The sequence below is a fragment of the Aquila chrysaetos genome, chromosome 8, assembly GCF_900496995.4.
Source record: "Aquila chrysaetos chrysaetos chromosome 8, bAquChr1.4, whole genome shotgun sequence".
Taxonomy (NCBI): domain Eukaryota; kingdom Metazoa; phylum Chordata; class Aves; order Accipitriformes; family Accipitridae; genus Aquila; species Aquila chrysaetos.
This window is the reverse complement of record NC_044011.1, coordinates 16,937,781-16,957,588: the sequence shown is the minus strand read 5'-3', so window position 1 is coordinate 16,957,588 and position 19,808 is coordinate 16,937,781. Positions and strand designations below refer to the sequence as shown.

Genomic DNA, 19,808 nt, shown 5'->3' with positions numbered 1-19,808 from the left:
GAATCACGTTGTTTCAACACAGTGAAATAATTGAACAAATATAAATTGGATTACAGTTTTTCTTTAAACTGTATATCCCTATAGTTATTAGCCCCAAATCTGGAACATATGTACATCTTCTGAATGAAATCACATAGACAAAAGCACTGACCATTGAACAATAATCTGTTGCATAAAAATGAACATTCACTTTTGTATAAGTTACATTATGCTAACTTTGTGTCACAGGCCCTTTATGGACAGATTAAAAGGTATGGTCACTGAGCTGTACAGTTAGTTGTTTAGACAACCATAGAAAAATTTCATGAGTGGGACAGGAAGAGATAAAATATCAGATCATTCTGCAATGGCCATGAGTAAAATGGATGATTTTTATATACGTGTTATGTTTAATACAGTATTCAAGATTTACAGATTTCACTCGACAAATTCTGACTGGTGGGTTTGGGGATTAGGAGGTTCTTTCCAAAGAATGGCATGGCTACTGGGTGAAGCAAAGACTTTCCACTTTTCTACATGGGAAAAAGTCCAAAGATGAAAAGGAGATGTAAGAGGTGTATAAATTGGGTAATCCCAGCAGAGTACATAGGGGAAGAGTACTCCATGGAGTTTCCATGGAAAGCAAATTTACTGTTGGCAGGATCAGCAAATGGTTGGAAAATTTCCGACAAAAGTGTTTTTCATTAAAATGTGTAGATGTATTGAGATGGACATCTTTTGTGGAACTGTACAGCTTCTGATAAAACTTCCACTACATAAGATTTCCAACAACTGAGTGGAATTTTTTTGTCTCTTTTTCACACCGGGGTAATAGAAATAATTCCTCCTGCTCTCCTCAGCACATGTGCTGTTAGGGCTCTCATCTGGTACAGGTTCCTACTCTGCCTAATTCCCACTTCATTTGTGAACTTTGATCACCGGTTTCATACCTGATTAAAAGCATGTCTTCTGCCAGGGCAATTCCATGTTCCACTTCAAAAAGGGGGAAGAAAGAAGGACTATAGATCAGTGCTTATGCAGTTAGTGATAAATTTGAGTCCTCTTTCTCCTGTTTCCTAGGTACTTGTATTATTATAGAAACCTAGGAGATTTCTGGTTTATCTACCTCAGATATTTTCACCGGGCAGGAAAAGGATTTTTTTTGTTCATTAACACTTGAAGAAGTTCCAAAGGTGTGCTGATTGAACAGGGTGTCCCAGTGTCTTTTCCTCAGCCCTCTGTAGAAAAGCATAATTACTCAAGAAAGCCTCTCTGTCCCCCCAGATAAAGGAAGGGAAAGAGAATAATTTGATAACGTGGGTTTAGGTACACACATGCCTCCCTATAGTTATTTGAAACTGTTCAGAAAATTGTCTGCTTGAGAGAGATGGAGGTGTAGTGTAGCCAACTGTATCACAGGAACACAACCTAGAAGAGACATTTATGAAGGAAAAAATGGCAAGTAAGAAAAGCAGTTTTGCAGGAATCAACATGGAAACAGAACTTGCTATAATCATCCTGAAAGGGATAGATGTTGGTGTTCCACCCTCAGTGCGTCTGGCCTATTATGTCTCTGAATGCTGAAGCTCACAATGCTTTTTTTCCTCCAATTTCAGAAGTGTCAGACAGGAGACACAGTGCCAGTGAAAAACCTTATACCGATCTCTTGTTAGCTAACTGCAGTGTTTTGTTCCATGGTTACATGTCTGCACAAGCCGTCACTGTGTCAGTCATAATTACCACCTATTCAGTGTCTCCCTTCAGGTTTCATCACCTTTGCAGTATTAAGCAGCCAGCTGCAGGAAGCAGAGTTGGCTGCCCTGGAGCAGCAACCGTCAGCCTCCGGATTTCAGGGTATAATTGCTGCCTGAGCACAAACATCTCCCTCCTCCCTGCATAAAACACCCAATCCGCTCCTTTCTTTGGCAGAGATCAGAGCCCCATCACATGCACATTTTGCTCAGGATAGGAAGATAGACCCTATCTTCTGCAGGGGTAACTCAGCGCGGACTGGATGGGGGGCTGTTCAGCTATGTGGCTGTGCCATCATGTGCCACCACGTGAAAATGTGGCCTGGTACTCCTTATTGGAAAGGGACTCCACCTTTCCTGTAAATCCCTTTTTATCTCTCCTGTGAAAGATATGAGCTACCTGTGGCATGGAAGTCTAACTTCCCTATGGATATGGGGACTTCTCCTGAGTAAAAATTTGGAGTACCCCTGTCTAAACTTGACTCAGTCTTCAAGAGCTATGGTCTGGTGAAAGAGCAGGTAGATGAGTCCTCATCTGGGCCAGCCAGGCAGAAAGAAATGGAAATGCAAAACTGAGAGGCAGTTGCAGAGCATTCCTATCAGGCTGGTGCATGGTTTCAAATTCCGGTTGCCTTTCCACTCTTCCCATGCCGTTTACTCTGTTTTATAAATTCAGCTTTGGCTGCATGACCCAGACCAGCAGGCCTGCCAACAATCATGTTGCATTGTGTTAACTGCTTATGACTTCTGGACAGTGTGCTGCTGTGATTGTCACACTCTTTCACTTAAACATATGGCACGTGGAGACACAAATTACAACAGCATGCAGCTTTCCATGGTAGATTTTTACATACCAATTGCAGATGCTGTTTGAGGCTGCTGAGATTGGCATGGTCCAATCCTGGAAGCAGTGAAAATCCTCTGCTCTGAGAAGTACCTGGCATGCTGGGTTTCTTAGGCTCAATTAGGAAAGCCAAAGATGCTGTCAGACTTTTCTCAATCCGATAGAAATGCTACCAAGCTGGGTTGAATATGTGTATCATGTTGGAGAGACAAGAATGACAATAAAAGCTTTAAAGTAGTGGGAGTAAGAAGTGTTGAGAGGCTAACTGAGGAGAAAAGCTATTTCATTTGTATCAGGAATGAGGAGGAATTTAGAGATTCAGAAGTTCTGCCTGATTAAGGTCCCCACATTAGGATGTTTGTAGCATATTTGTCAATATAGCATATTTGAGTGGGAAATTTTCTGAGGTCCTTCTTGCATATGAGACTTTCTGAGCTAACTTCAAGACCAAGTCACTACAAGAAAACATAAAACTGTTGAATATTAAAACTAATATTCAACAAAACTAATATTCAAATAAGCAAACAGATAGCATAAAAACCCCAAACACCTGCAAGTGTTCCTCCAAAGATGCACAACTCATTTATGTGCTGAGGGACAGGCATGAAGAGTACTCTTCATTTCCTCTCTTCCTATAAGATGATTCTTCTTTAGTTTTGAGTCTGAATCAGAGAAAAAGATTTTAAGGGATTTTACATTAATTTCTTGCCACAAAACTCTGAATTGACATCCAACATTGACATGACCTGACAAGAAGGAACTGGATAATGATCATTGTCCCATTCTTTTGATGAAGCAGAACACAGCACAAATTTGAATGAGGGAAAACCTGGAGGAGAAACAGATTCTAATTTTGTGGAGACATATTGCACTCTTCAGACTCACATATTTTCCACCAGACTTGCTGGATTTGAAAAGATGCGAGAAATACAATAATAAAAATATCCAACTTCACCGAACTCTTTAATGAAGAAGAGTTAATCATGAATCTTCAGGTAGAAAATCTGAGCAGCTGTTACACTTCACCAACTGCTGCTTTCATTTGTAGTAGTGTTTCATACTGCTAAACTGCATTGTAGTGCGTTGGCATGAGTAACATTAGTTTCGGATCCACTGAAAGCTAGGCTGTGGGAAATCTCTGAAACTTCTTGGCATTTTAAGCTTCTGAAGTGCTGTGATCCACCAGGATGTGTTGTCCCCAGGAAAAGGGTATGTATGTATATGGTCACCTGTCGCACTTTCTCTGCTGCGACAATCTAGGGAAAACGACACATCACCAGGGACTCGCCCTGGGGAGAAAACGGACTAACACAGATACTGTGGATCAAACGATTTCTCCGTTTATTAACTGCGCAACACTCGGTTATATATGTTTCTAGTACCTACTCACACATAAGCCATTTGTTGATTGGTTAACATGTGCCGTTCACGCTCTTAAACAATAGTCTAATTGGATAAAGTCCTCTAATCACGCGAATAGTTTCCTCCACCTGCATGCTGTCTTGCACTCTGTCTTCAGTCACATCGCCCTCCTGTTATCAGTCACGTATGCCCGACCTTGTTTTACTCTTTGTGCATTCTTCAGCAAGCTCATAATAATTGTGCCTTTGTGCAGTTAGTAAACTTACAACAACAGATGTGCCTTGTGTAGTTTCCTTCGTCCTCCCACAATTTTTCCCACAAATTCTCTCACAGTCACCAATGACACCACTTTTCTCCATTTTCCTTGGCTTCTTGACCTACCTTCAGTCCTGAAACTCTCTCCTTTCCTCATCTTCCTTGCTTGCTACTGTATATTTCTCTTGATTTATTTTAAAAATCCTCTAAAACAAGTGTAGTTTAATTTCCTAATGTGACTGCAAAGAACTGTTTCTGTCTAAATTTACCTCTTCACAGTTGGCTGGTCTCCTGCCATCCATCCCATGCAAGTACACTGTTATCCTATTGTCCCACTTTGCTCCCAACAATGGAACAAGCTATGAGCTTGTTCATGAGTGTTACTTCTCTTGTGAAGTTAGTGGACTGGAGGAGGAATTGACTCAGTGCATTGATAGAAGTGGAATGGACTGGAAAAGAAGAAATTAGTGATTAACAATTGCTAAGTTGCCCAACTGATCTAAGTACATTTCATAGTTGAAGAGCCTTGAGCTAAATATAGACCAGAATCCCAATTGTGAATAATCTGGAGATGTAGGAAAGCTCAAATCTAAACCAAGACTTTGTTACCTGCTTTTTTCTTGGAATATATCAAATCCACTCAATGAAACAACAAATACACATAGAACATCTGTAGCTTCTGTCATGGGACAGTAGGAAACTGTAATTGAATATTTCCAAGGATCCTTTTACCTGGTAGTTAATCTGGAGTAGGTGGGATATGTATAAAACACTATTCTATGTTAAGAGTTTTCACTTGCTCTTAGCAAGAGCACTGTTATAAAGTCCACTCTGGCTCTGGATGAACAGAAACCGTTGGGAAGCAGCTGGTTGTTAGTGAGCCAAACCAAACCTGGACACTGTGGGTTTGACTGTATGACATGACTGTGTTTTCACTGAAAGCTCACCAGGATGCTGTGTCAGACAAATGCACTCCTAGAGTACAGGTGGCAGGACAGGCTTGGCCATATGGAGAAGTATTGCTGTTTCTGTCACTGCCAAAAGCTGTACTAGATGCTCCACAAAACAGAAAGTAGATTTGCTGCAGTCTAAGGGGCTTGTTAACTCCATTGGACATAAGATAATGAAATAAAAAATGTTTTCCTTCATTAGAAAGTGTAGAAACAGAGTGGTATTAGGAAAAGGTGGTCAGTATTAAGTGAATGATGCAGTTACATAGGGAAGCAGCTATAGGAAGGCCTTATCAGTATTGCAGCCAAGATAAAGTAAGTACTTGTTACTGAACCTCTGTCCCCTCTATCTTCTCTGAACATATCACCAGCAAGATCATGGCTATTGTCACTCTTACCATGAGCTATGTGATTCTCTCAGTTTTGAACTGGGCTCTGGCCTGTGATGCCCTCTGTGTCACTCACAGTTATGCAGTAACTGAGTGAATTTGTAACTGCAGGCACAGCAATGAAGACAGTGACCTGCCAGCTTTTCAATTCTACCCCCAATCAAAGAGGGATTTATTTCCTGACAGGAGTGTAAAATTTAGAGAAAATGGAGTTTTAGGCTTCAGATAGTTGCTGGACGTCATCCTGACTCTAAACTTAACTGCACACCAAAGATAGCCCAGATAGGCAGACCCACCCCAGGCATCCCTCACTCAGTACAACTGCACAGCAGTTAACTTTCATCAGAGGGAGAAAGTCCATTTTTAAACCTTTCAGAATATGTGGCAGGACTTTTCTGCTCGGCCAAAGCTGTCCAGGAAGCTGAAGGGAAGGTGGGATAATCCTCCTACAACTCTGCCATTTCCTCATGTCCACCCTGGTGCCCTGAGGGCAGGTGGCTTGCCGGGAGCAGGCAAGAATTCCTCACAGCCTCTCCACACAGGTGTTATGAGTTTTCAGATTGACAGATGTAACCAGCTCATTGCTGCTTAGACCCCAGACTGTATGTGTTGCCTTAGCCCAAGTGAGCTGTGGTTCTTCCAAAGAAATGTGTTCACCGATGCTATGACTAAATGGCTGGTGAGCTGTGTTGGCACATGTACACATGCTGTGACCTTTGGTACCAGTTACAGCTGTGGAATCTCAACAGGTCATCTAGACTGGGCCCGCTACACCTAAATTATCCTTGAAAGACATTTGTGCAGCCTGTTCTTAAGAGCCACCAGAAGTAAAGACTTCACATCCCCTTCAGCAATTGATTTCTGTGCTAACATCTCTCTACTGGTTCCCTAAGGTATTTCAAAATGCTTAATCTCCATCCTTAAGCCAATAATAGCTACATGGAGAGAATCAAAAAATAGCACTGACAATGGGTGTTAATACCAGTTCAGAAACCTTAAGGTCTAGATTGTCTGTATACAACTGTTCGGTGGTCACACCAGACTGGGCTGGTACCAAGAAAGTGCAAGCAGCAACATGCAGGCAAAATTATGCCATGGCTTTCCAAGGGAAGTACAGCTTCCCATCACTCCTATGTGTGCCTGGAAGCTTCTTGGGTAAGAGCATGGACAGGAAAATTTATTTCCTCACAGCAGTCCACACAAGAAGTTTTGGGTTGTGTTGCAGCCCAAGGCACTGATAAAGGGATGTCTTGGGCATCCTCTGAGCCCTGCACAAAACAGCAGAAGGGAAAGACCTTGTTTGCCAGGAAGGCTAGCTGCTCTGAGCGGGGAGAGCTGTCCTGAGGTGGGAATACTGCTTCTGGTGATTGATTTAGTTCACCTAAAGCTCAGTAGTGTGTCTCCACAAGGCACTGTATAGGACCGCGTGGATGGAGGTGTTTAGCGATGTCAGTGTTTTCTGAATCAGCAACCAACCCAGTGGTTTAATCCAAGGAACCTAATTTCCTTGCTAGACATAAACACAACCCAAATCTGGTTAGAATTAACTAGGTGAAGTCTGAGCTCTTTTCTTCACCTCCATGGCATTTTCCTGTATTTCCCATAGAGTGGCTCAAGTGCGGTTCCTCTCCCAAGCTTTTCTGGGCTGGCAGTCATGCAAGAGACTTTCATGTGCTTTGCAAAGCTTTCCTCTTCCATCTAGTTGGGAATATGAGGAAAACAGACCGTCTTAAAATAGACTTCTACTTTCCATTCTGACCAAAACCACTACGTGTTGGGAAGATGGCATTTCCCCCGCTCACCTTAAGAACAGTTTTTTGAGAGCTCTTCTTCCACAGTGATTTGGATTCAGCTTGGCTGAAGCACAGCACAGGGACAATATTTAATTCTTCCTTGCTATTTTCTCTAGCTTTGATTCACTGCAGTGTAATTTTGGAAGCTTAATCTAGTTTCATCAGCCATGACTGGAGCTAGAAAACAGGGCAAGTTATCAGAAGATACAGCAGGGAGATAACTAAAGGAAGTTTCATTTGGCACAAATTATCAGGAAATCCTCCCAAAATCAAGCCGTCAAGGAAATGATGGAAGTACATGATTTCACTAAAAATGAACACACGCATATACCACAAGACACACAAACACAAATACACAGCCCCTTTCCACCATCTGAAAGTCAGATTGCCTTTTTCTGGGGCTACTACAAATATTTTAATGTACCCTGGCTCCAGTCCAATCCTCTGCAATTGCTGGCAGCCATTTTATATCATCCCTGTCATAAGTTTCACTGTCACAGTGGTTTGTGCTTTGATTTTTATTATGCCCTGATCCAAACCCACTACTCTGGAGTAGTTCAGGTTCTGCACCCAGGTCTGAGCGCAGCAGCTGGCACATCTGCCCCAAATGGGTCTTTATTATTTATTGCCCGTGCTGTGGGAGTCCCCAGCAGCTGCCTCCCGAGGAGGGCTGTGCTCCTGGGGAGCAGTTTGCGCTGCCAGCAGCTTGCACAGCAAAAGCAAAGGCAACCCACGCCTGGGGACCAACAGGAGCAGCACTCAGGGAAGTTGGGCGTAAGGTGGCAATTACCTGTAATAAGTTTGCAACAGGATTACCCGTGGGCATTGAAACTGCTTCACGTTTTTCCAGCCCTCAGAGGGCTGCGTGCCCCAAGCATTCCCCACAGAAGCCAAGGTCACCTTGCAAGAAGTGCACTGGTGGGGATTGGGCCCAACAGGCTCTGACTCCATCTCCAGTTTGTCTGTGGTTTAATGGGGTATAATTTCTGGCACACCTCAGTGCATCTAATTGTTGTCACTATTAGAGCACAAGGACAAATTGCTGACAGAGAAAGCTGCATAAAAATGCACTTGGGTGCAATAGCTGTGGCAATATTTCAAACAGCTTCCTATAGTACATCTTCAAGAGAGATGCAAGCACTTGTGCTTTATAATCGTGCAACCATATCACTGAATACGGATAGCGCTTACAAGTGCTGTGTAACATGTTGACAACTCTGCACACATAAATATGTATTGTTTTTCAGGCACCACCCAGGCAAAGAGAGAAGTCGAGTTTTTATTTTAATTTCTTTTACAATGTCTGAGCAAACTGCTACAAGACATATAAAGAAAAGTGGGAGTCCTAATGACTTAACCAGCAATTCAAGACAAAGCACCTCAGATCTCTAAGTTCAGCTCCCTAAAACATTCCTATCTATTGCTCAGGTCCCAACGAATTATTCCTTTTTTTTACAGCTATTAGCTCTTGAACTCCCTGGTTTCTTCTATTCCTCTTTTGGGTGACTTTTCAAAATTCAGATCATTCCAAAGTAAAAGCTTTAACCATCCTTTAAACCAAGATTCCTCTTTCTTTTTGACATCAAGACTTCTCTCTTTGATAACTTCAAATGTTTCTCTCTCTTTGCAGTGAGTACTTAATTCTCACCAATCGTTTTGCTTTTCTATCAAACATAGCAGTAGCACCCTGACCGTTGTTTATCTGATTTGACCATTGGTTGCTTGCTTTGCCTTTTTTTTTTTTTTTAAACTTTTCAACTAGATTGATATAAACACCACCACTATTTGTTCAACATTGTTGTGGGGGTTTTTGTTTTTCCTAATTATGTAAAAATACACTTGCTTTTTAAACTCAATTAGAGCTTCCTTTATGTGTTAACAGAGCTGCACTACGGTGGTTTTCATCCTGTGCACTGCTTTCTCTGACTGTGAAACAAATAAAAGCCAAGCTTTTGCATTTCATAACCTTGAAGTTCTCTGAGTAGTTTCACCTCCAGGGCTGGGTAACTGAATGTTTTCAAGCAGCTTAGAGAGAAAAATGGGGAGGGGCGTGAGATGGAGGAGAATAAGCCAGTAAACAAGAATATGATTTCAGATTTTCATGATTTAGACTAAACTGAATAGCAGCAGCAGCCAAAGGAGAGAGAAAGAGAGACTGTATATATATATATGATGGAATAGTTCTATAATTTAAAAAAAATGTTGTATTAGACTTTGAACGTGAAAGGGCTAATGGATTTCTCGTAACATCCCACATTTTGTTGGTGCTTTTCACCCCATACTGGTACAAATGATATCTGAGGACTAACAGACTGAAGGGAACATGCATAGACCATGTTATCCATTGCTGGGGCATGGCTGTGGACATGATATAATGTGGCAACTGTTCTAATAGTGTTCTGCATTGCTACACAGCAATTCCAGGATAGACCTGGGAGAGAGTTTTACTGGAAAAGCAAATGCACTAGAATGGAGGTAGTGACTCATGAATGCTGGTGAGCTGTGCAGCACTGCTAGGATCATGGTGCAGGAAGAATGTGATTGCTCACATTAAATCATCACTGCCCCCTCTACACACCCAGGGCTTTTTTATTACCACAAGTGGCCAAAACCCCCTTTGTTTTCCAAATATTCTAACTACTGAGTCCTCTAGTAATGCATTGACTTTTCACAGTGCCCTGGCTCACTTGCTCTATCAGTACCAAGTCAAAAAAGGTCTATCAATCACATCCATTATTACCAGTACTGCTTTCTCTACTAGGCAACTTTACCTTAAAGGCTGTTCCTCCAACAGTTGACCTAGTCTGACCTTGCTTAGCTTGTGCTATATGGAATTGCAGAAAAGTGCACACAGAAGTCAATAGGAGACACCTTTTCAGAAAAAAATGGGAGCTATTTACACCTTCTATTAAAAAACTCCAGCCCAGACATGCAGATAGCCCCTGATTTGATATAAGACTTATTTCTGAGTTTGTAGAAGAAAGCCTGTGGATTAAGGAAAAAAAAAAAAAAAATCAGACTTTGTTACATAGTGAAGCCAGGTTGTTCTTTAAATATACCATGTGTTAGGTGCTGCATGGAATAGAGAGAATGTAGGTGTTCCTGGTGATAGAACAGTGGTAAGATACTGCTTCTATGGTTGGAATAAACTCATAACATACTACATGGTATTTACTGTCTGTGTTAAAAAAACCCTCTTCTTGACACTTATCATTTGAAGTAATTCCTTCAGATTCCAAACCAATTTGTTAATGACTGTCTTTGTATACTGAAGTTGGTGGAGGGCGGGTGTGTATTATTAATTTTGTTTCTACAAAAAGTGGGTTTTTCTCCTCTTATATTATGTGCCTATAGGATAGTGCAGTTACAGATGTAATCTGCACAATATCAATTTGCAAGCAGAAACTTCAAGCTGCACAAGGGCACAGGGCTCTGTCTATGACTTTCAAACACAAGCCTACTCTTCCAAGAGCTTGAGAAGAAAGTGTGGACACTAGTAGGACAAACTGTTCATTATTCACTGCAATTTCAGATATACACAGTGGAAATCATTGGCCGGTGAAATATACCCTGTGTAGTCCAGAGCTCTTCACTTATTTACCTCTAGCACATTTATGCACATGAATAAGCACTATTACATTCATTTACAGCTCCAGGACCAGAAGGCACTCTGAGGTTTACAAGATTTGGCTGATGTACTGTGGCCAGTCTCCTGTTTCCTTCAGGAGTTCAGCACATCAGGACACTGAGCAAAACAAGGAATAAATTTTATAGTTGGAACTTACATGCAAACACCTGGCTTCTCATTTAACTGACCTGGAAGATGATGTCTGCTCACAGATAGGATAGGCCAATCTCCCTCACCAAAGACATCATAATTGTTTCCCTTTTTTTAAGTGCCATAGTCCATGACTTTTCACAGGAGGAAGAATGAGGATTGGGGACCAATCTATTGTCGTTAATGACCTTGGCACAAGAAGTAACGGTGTGCTAATGTATTTTGTTGCTGGTACGAGGCTGGGGGGCATTGTGAACACAGTTAAGGTTTAGATGATAGCATAGAAGAAGCTGAAGACTTTGGTGGTCTGGCAGAAAGAAATGGGATGACATTTATAGTGCAAAAAGAAGGATCATTTACTTTAGAAGTAACAGAGAAAATGTCTTATATAGGAGTATATTGGTTACAAATGACAGAAGGGAAGAAAAACCTCTGCACTAGACTAGTGCACTATGAGTATGTGATGCGATATAGCTATGGAAAGGCAAATGTAGTACAGGATGTCTTCCACAAAGTATTTCTGATAAGGAAGTGCAAGGTATCCAACACTGTATCTGCTTTTCATCAATATGATTCTAAACCAGAGCCAGTACATATCTCTTAGCATGATCAGGACTTGTAAAGCCCAGTTTGTAAGAGAAACCAAGTTGGTTATGTACTGGGTCAATTTGTGAAGTGCTTTATATAATGCCCCAGCCCATTACTTCAAGAAATGGGCTCATTAAGGAAAGAGACCCTTTCCACACCTTTTTTGTTTTAATGGTACTGACCTCATGTTTGATCAGAGATCTTGGCTAGGTTCTTAATTTGTTGATTAGCTGGGATGTCCTTTTAAATAAACTGATAATATTTGCTTGTACCGGCTGTGGCAAAACTATTTCCACAGCACATGCTTCATGACCAGGGATGGACTTGGCAGCCTGCTGCCCTATGCCCCGACCACCCCCCTCCCACAGGCTGCTCTGGCTGGTCCCCGTTCCTCCCAGTGCAGTGGGGCTCTCTCCACTGCCCTGGGCCCAGCCAAGCACAGCCCAGCAGGGAGGCTCTTGGCTATGAGAAACTCAGGTTGCTCTGTCATAACCCTACATCTCCAGGACCAACTCCTTAACGTAGCTGCGATGAGAGCAAGCCTCAGATGCAAATGGTAAATACAGTGCTAATGACATATTCTTCCTGTACTAAACCCAGAAAGTCTGCACTGAAGCCAATGTCCAGCACCTGTAGACTGAAGTAAGAAGAAGAAAAAAGGAAAACACTATCGTTAAGCCACACTTCTGTGAAATGCTGTGATACTGCAGTGATGACCTAAGAAATAAGACAGGATAAATAGATACCCATCCTTGAATAGTAGGTGTTATGCGTGACATGTTAAGTGCAAAGCACAGTGGTACCCCTGTAAAGGTAAGAGTAGGAAGGATGATTATTATCTTCAAACCATTTAATCTGTATTTAGTGAACGATGATTATAAAGGCTGCCCATTCAGTAATGAGATTCAGACTCCCTTAGTTAATTGATATATGGCAGATAACATTGAAAGAGATCTTCTTCAGTTCAATGCCACTTTATACTATAGTTGTACTAAGTTAAATAAAGTTTTCTCTGAGCATTCATATACTGTAATAAAAATAGTTTATTTGAATTTGCTTGTAAATTTTCAGTGGGAGGAGAAACTGGGCTTTGCAGAGTTTGCAGGGCTTGCAGAAGTGATGGAGTTTTTTAAGACATATGCCTGTAAACCTTTATATCATGACCTACTGTGATGCTGTGGTCTCAAGGTACTTCCCTGGCAGAAAAAAACCACAATCTTGCCATATTTTAGTTCTAGCATGAAGTTCATTAGGAAGAATGAATTCTCAGACTTTCTAAGAACACAGAGCATGTGGCAGGAATAAAAAACAAAAGGAAAGAATAACAAAACAGTTCCTTATGTAAACCTTACTTATTTGCAGGCTGAATATTTACGCTTGCTTTTCCTCTCCCTGCACATATGAATGATGAATTTAACATGCACAAAAGCAAAGGCGATTGAGAGTACTCCGTGCTGATGGCTGGTATTCATGTGCAGATGACAGCTGTTAGATATAGAGATAATATTAATATTGCTTCACTTTTCCCAGCTCCAACTCCACTCACTCACCCTCCTTTAGCCTGTGGCTGCAGTACACAGGCTGCAGTTTATCAAATGGTCCTCCACTCTCTGAGGGGAAGCTATGAACTTGCTGGGGTATGAAGGGGTACCAGAAGCATTTCCTTTTGACACAATTGTAAAACTATGGTCCAATTTAGCTAAACAGCAGGTTTTTGAAACTGTCTTGTTTTGCTCACACCATGCAACGATTGCCCAGAGATGCCATTTGCCCCAAGCAGGCTGTATCCTGGGACCTCAGAGCAGTGGTTTGCCTAGTCCCACCAGCTGATGCAACTCTGGACACACAGACTGAGTACAAAGAGCAGTCCCATTGCTCCGCCTGTTGCTAGTGTCCTGGCATCAAACGGAATGAAGAAATAGCCACTGTTTAATGGAGTGGATGAGAGCTTCAGCTGTCTGGGAGGCAGAGGAACAAGGCCCAGGTTGTCAGAGAGCAGGCTTGGACAGACTAGAAGAGAAAGGGGCACAAGTGAGTCTGCACCCATGAGCATATATATACTCCGATAAAAATCTGAAGCAAGCTCAAGGTACTGCAGTCTTAGCCTTCCTCTCTTTTTAGCAGATACCTGTGAAGCTCACTGGCACCCTTATATGTCTCTTTTCTGTTCCGCACCTGTCTCACAAAGGGACAGCAGCCTGCTGCTCCCAGGCACCCCACTAGCTTCGGGGACAGAGTGTAGGGATATTGCTTCATTAATATGGTGCTAGAGGATGGAAACTCACTTCCTCTTCTCTCCTTGCCTCTCCTCTCTGAAAAACTGCACACTGAAAATAAATTAAATTAAAAGGAACATGAAGATTGAGAAAAATCAATTACTCCAAATGAGCAAATACAGTTCTGAAGGTTGTTAAACCTTACATCAGCCTCTTTCGGTGCATGCTTTCCGATGCTGTTTTCACTTATGTCATGACAAGGAATCTCAAACTGCCACCTTAGCAGCAGAAAAGGGCTTAGTGGACCCACAGTCATCTTTACATTCTTGCTGACAGTGAATCATTAGATTCAACCAGCTGAAATCCCCAAGTTCTGTAAAAGGAACCTTTCTTGCGCTTCAAAGAAGGGAAAAAATGTCAGGCTATTGTAGTTTCAGGCACAAAATTTTAACAGGGACAACTGCATCAAATTTGTCTAAAATCCTGCTGACCTGGTCCTTAGTCCTTCCCGGGAAATAAAATTGTATATAACCTTTCTCCCCCACCCTGAGGTTTAAAATTGTTCAGTTAATATTTTTAGCATGAATTTTTAATTCCTTCCTGTTTCCAGCAAAGCAGGCAGAGTTAATGAAGTTCTTCATGTCCTGTGGAAAAAGCTGTCAGAGATTAAGTCTTGTTTCTCATATTGTCTGAAATTACAGCAATGTCTGAGGGCGCTCAGTAAGCTCACAGCCCAATCTGCTAAATGCTATGAAAACACAGCAGAGACTGCCCCTTGCTAAGGAGCGCTCATCTTCTCCACCTCATGAGCTGTGATTTCCTTACTCACAAGATACTATAAAAGGACTCTTAATATAAATAATGCATTGTCCTAAACTGAAATATAATCAGCAGAAATGAATTTGAATATTAATGCGCGAGACGTGTATGTTCATCTCTATTAGCTGTCTACAGCCGTCCCATTTTGCTGGGATCTCACTGGCCCATACTTTCCCCTGCACCACAGAATGGGATGTATTGCTGTGATCAAAGTAGTCTTAATCACAATACATACACACCACTTGGGGAGTTACACTGGAGAACATCGAATCTGGATGCTCTCCTCCACCCCCTCCCTCAGCACCTGCACTGTTTACACCCACTTTCTGTCTATGACAAAATCCCTTCCAGACTGGGGGAATTCACCTAGGTCACTATTGCTACAAAGGAAGGATCAGGCTCACTTTGTGCGATGTTGGTTAAATGAGTGCCGGAACCAACTGCCCTTACGTCACTGTCCTTACGCCAAAGGAAAAACTATGCTGCTGAAAGGAAGATCCTCCTGGGAGCCTGACCTTCATTTTTCAGAGGACATATTATTCCAGTCGCAGAAAGAGAGTCAAACACGACCTGTTTAGTTTGGTCATGTGAAAAGCTGGCTTTATCTAAAAGCTGTGGACAGATTACAACACAGCAACTGATAGTAAAGATCCTGATTTCAATATAGATGTATGAACTTCTCCACAGACTTGCACAGCATCAGCCTTGAGTGGAAAAATCACCACACCAGACATTTTGTGTAAACTGCCCAATCTGTTGCTCTCTCACATTCCTCACACAATCATAAAGCCTATTACCTCCCCAAGGCCATAATCATGATGTTGCTGGACAGAATATCCTGAACAATGAAATGAAAACCCTACAGTAAAAAACAAAGCTAAAGTTGGGGATTCATGACAATAAATCTGGGGCAAAGTCATTCAACCTGTGGTTGTAATTATTGTCTGAAAAAGCAGCAAAAACTCAGCCATTCAGAGGGAAAGTTACAGAGCTCTAGCACTGCCATTAAAACACCCAAACAGTATTGCCCCCAAGAGATAAAAATACCTACTTGTGCAAAAACCAGGTTACCCTATCACTGTAGATTGATTATGTAAAAGCAGCTATCACCGCTGCTGGCTAAATGCAGAAATAATACTCAACCCTTGAAAGGAAAGGAGTCACTTTGTTCAGTTTAACATGCTACTCGGAGAGATATTTTCTAATGAAGCTGGGTAAGTTGAGAACACAAATCACACTTAATTTGTGGCTAGAGGTAAACCTAAGCTGGGGTTTACAGCCTGAGTCAATATTCTTCCTCTCTCTTCCTCAGTCTTCCTAAATCAGCAAAGACAGAGACTATCAAGAACATATGGGATGCCAACCAGGACGTAATCAGCAAAACATGGGATATTCTGAGCATACAAGGCAGACGATCACTCAGAAAGATGTTGATGTCCTTATGCCTATTCATTTATCTACTTGAATCAAAGGAATGGAGGAGGAGGGGGAATGAGTATTAGGAAGGGGGGAGGGAGCCTAGGCATGATTAACAATAGGTGTGAGACAGGAAGAACTAGATTAAACTGATCCATATGCAAATGATCTGAGTCTGATTGCATCAAACCATGCACAGTTTAATGAGTATGGTAAGATGCCTTTATCTCTGCTTGGATGTGTTCCGAAAAGAAGGACTGCTCCAAGATAAAACACAGTTTAATAAGAAGGTTTTTCATTATGGGGTCGATCTGCATTTGCATTTCTCTCTCTGAGCCACACAGCTTTCCTCAACCTCCATTCCTTTTCAAGAGATTAGTCAGTAAGCACTTATGTATTGTTGACACACACCTTAGGGCATTGCATACTTAACGTGTGTGAGTTTTAGCGTGGTCCTTCATGACCTAGATTAGACATTTCAAAATGAAGATTAAGTGGCAAACTCTTACTTTTCTGCTTATCTACTGAGCACTCTTTGCCCTTCTGTTATTTTGAAGTTCTGTAAAATCTTTTTGGTATTCATACACTGATACAGAGACAGAACTTAGCTTGGGTACTTACAGCATCATGGGCCAGACTCAGAACTGCATCACCACTGCGAGATGGTGCTAGCTCCAGCTTCTGTGGAGCTAATCTGATTTTATGCTACTGTAGCTGAGGTCTAGCCCTCTATTTCAAAAGTGTGTGTTGGTTTCTTCCAAGTGGCTGCCTTTGTACACTGAACAAGGTAGCTAGGCACTGCCGCTGCTTCACCTGTCTTATGCTCTGTTTACTGTTACAGGTGCAGGTAAAACAAAATAGAGGCAACCTTTTCCTCCTTGTGCAAGCAAGACAGTGAGAAATCTCCAAGGCTCTCAGGAAGATCATAGGAAAGACAGCTGACCAATGCACTGGCCTCTGCTCAGACTCCAGCAGCCATGTGGTATAGTAAGCACTAGTCTTCTCAACCAGCTGTTAAGCAACGCGAATGTTGCCTTTCCTCCACTCCCACCTCCGGTGGTGATGGGCATGAGTCTTCAGGTGGCAGTGCTGAAGGCCTGCCAAGCTTCATTTGAAGGGAAGCATTTTTAAGGTCAGACTTGAAGACAGAGAAGAATGCAGATTTGTGACTGTGACAGGGAGCATAAGTGAAATCACAGAGATAGGTGTTAAGAAATGTAGTGAGTGGCATGGCCCCTGCGCAAGGATGACACGCAAATTCATGAAACATTCCATATAAAAAGACTGTGGTGGGTTGACCCTGGCTGGATGCCAGGTGCCCACCAAAGCTGTTCTATCACTCCCCGCCCCCCTCAGCTGGACAGGGGAGAGAAAATATAACAAAGGGCTCATGGGTTGAGGTAAGGACAGGAGAGATCACTCACCAGTTACCGTCATGGGCAAGACAGACTCAGCTTGGGGAAAATTAACTCAATTTATTACCAATCAACCAGAGTAGGGTAGTGAGAAATAAAACCAAATCTCAAAACACCTTCCCTCCACCCCTCACTTCTTCCTGGGCACAACTTCACTCCTGGATTCTCTACCTACCCACCCCCAGCGGCGCAGGGGAACAGGGAATGGGGTTTATGGTCAGTTCATCACACGTTATCTCTGCCGCTTCATCCTCGTCAGGGGCAGGACTCATCACACTCTTCCCCTGCTCCAGTGCGGGGTCCCTCCCACGGGAGACAGTCCTCCATTAATTTCTCCAACATGGGTCCTTCCCACGGGCTGCAGTTCTTCACAAACTGCTCCAGCATGGGTCCCTTCCACAGTGTGCAGTCCTTCAGAAGCACACTGCTCCAGCGTGGGTCCCCCACGGGGTCACAAGTCCTGCCAGAAAACCTGCTCCATGGGCTCCTCTCTCCACAGATCCACAGGTCCTGCCCAGAGCCTGCTCCAGCGTGGGCTTCCCACGGGGTCACAGCCTCCTTTGGGCACCCACCTGCTCTGGTGTGGGGTCCTCCACAGGCTGCAGGTGGATATCTGCTCCACAGTGGACCTCCATGGACTGCAGGGGGACAGCCTGCCTCACCATGGTCTTCACCACGGGCTGCAGGGGAATCTCTGCTCCAGCGCATGGAGCATCTCCTCCCCCTCCTTCTTCACTGACCTTGGTGTCTGCAGGGTTGTTTCTCTTATATGTTCTCACTCCTGTCTCCGGCTGCTGTTTCTGTGTGCCCTGCAACTTTTTTTCCTTCTTAAATATGTTATCACAGAGGCGCTACCACTATTGCTAATTGGCTCTGCCTTGGCTGGCGGCAGGTCCATCTTAGAGCCGGCTGGTATTGGCTCTGTTGGACATAGGGGAAGCTTTTAGCAGCTTCTCACAGAAGCCAACCCTGTAACCACACCCGCTACCAAAACCTTGCCACGCAAACCCAATACATTGATGGAGGCTGGAACGACCACAGCTACCTGAGGCAGAATATGGAGTGGCTGTAAGAGAATGTGCCTACATCTCGGGCATAGTTCCAACCCTCCTTTGATTAGGTGTCATCAGATGTCTCTTAGAAATCTCTGCTCTTCTTAGGCTTAATCTGGATTGATATAAACACATGAGTTCATACTGGCATCCTTTCTCAGGTCTCTATTGGAAGTATCAAATTCATCATCTTGCAGTGAAACACTTGGGGTGAAATCCTGACCCCTTTGTAAGCCTCTAGTTCACCTTTGGTTTCAGTGACATCAAGGTCCAGCAAGATTTGGTTCTAAACATTTTCACCTTTCCACCTAGATGGGCATCCCAGTTCCAGCGGTGGTCTGCCATTTCCCTTCCCTCACAGGTGGGAAGATGTGAGTCTGACTGATTTCAGTCAGGTCTCAGCAGCTATTGAACACGACTGTTAACCACCTTGCACTCCTTTCAGTTGTCCAGGTTACATTTTCCCTTTATAAACAGAAGTACTGCCATTCACTCTCACTCCAGAGCTGGTGTGAGCATTTAAAACCCTGGTAAGTTTTTGAGTGCTAGTTGTGGAATAGGTCTGATGACTATGATCTGGGATGAGTAAGGACTTATTGGACTCTGCCCATGAATTGATGGTGGGAAGCAAAGCCATCACAAATATCTGCTGTTAATGCCATCAGAGTTTCGCTTCTACCTTATATGTGTAATTTTATTCTGACAGCTTAGTCCCACGTTGTCATTTGTACTTTTGCCCCTAGGATCAACACTGGAATCTGTATTGAAAGTTGAGAGCAGGTATTTATGTAGGCTTTGAGCCATACCTAAATGATGTTTGATCTCAATGCCATTATCACAGCATAGCTGTCTCTTTCTTCTTTCCAATTCTCTTTCATTCATAAGGCTGAAAGACCTTTTAATCTTTATGCAATTTCCTCTGCAAGGTCTAAATCACCTTGATATTTGGCAACATTGATTCTGTCTTTCCCTTCCTGATTGCTCAATCTTAGGGAATTTCCTGAATAATAAAAATTATGTCCATATATGCAAAGGTGGTCATAAGGCCTCTTTCGGCACCTTTGCTCTATTTATCATATCTAAATTCTAGAGGATTATTAGTCCAAATGCGTTCTTTAGAGGCCCGATCCAATTTCTGTTTAAGTCAATGGCACTTTTGTATTAGATCTTAATGGTAGTGGAATTTAGCCCAAAGCCTGGT

General features: G+C 42.7%; 1 non-coding gene across 1 annotated transcript; it reads left to right on the top strand.

Annotated features, from left to right (window-relative positions):
• The first annotated feature begins 17,244 nt into the window (after positions 1 to 17,244).
• On the top strand, positions 17,245 to 17,421 carry LOC115345272. Its single transcript, XR_003924790.1, has one exon. It is a non-coding gene; the product is annotated as a U6 spliceosomal RNA (small nuclear RNA).
• Positions 17,422 to 19,808: the final 2,387 nt, after the last annotated feature.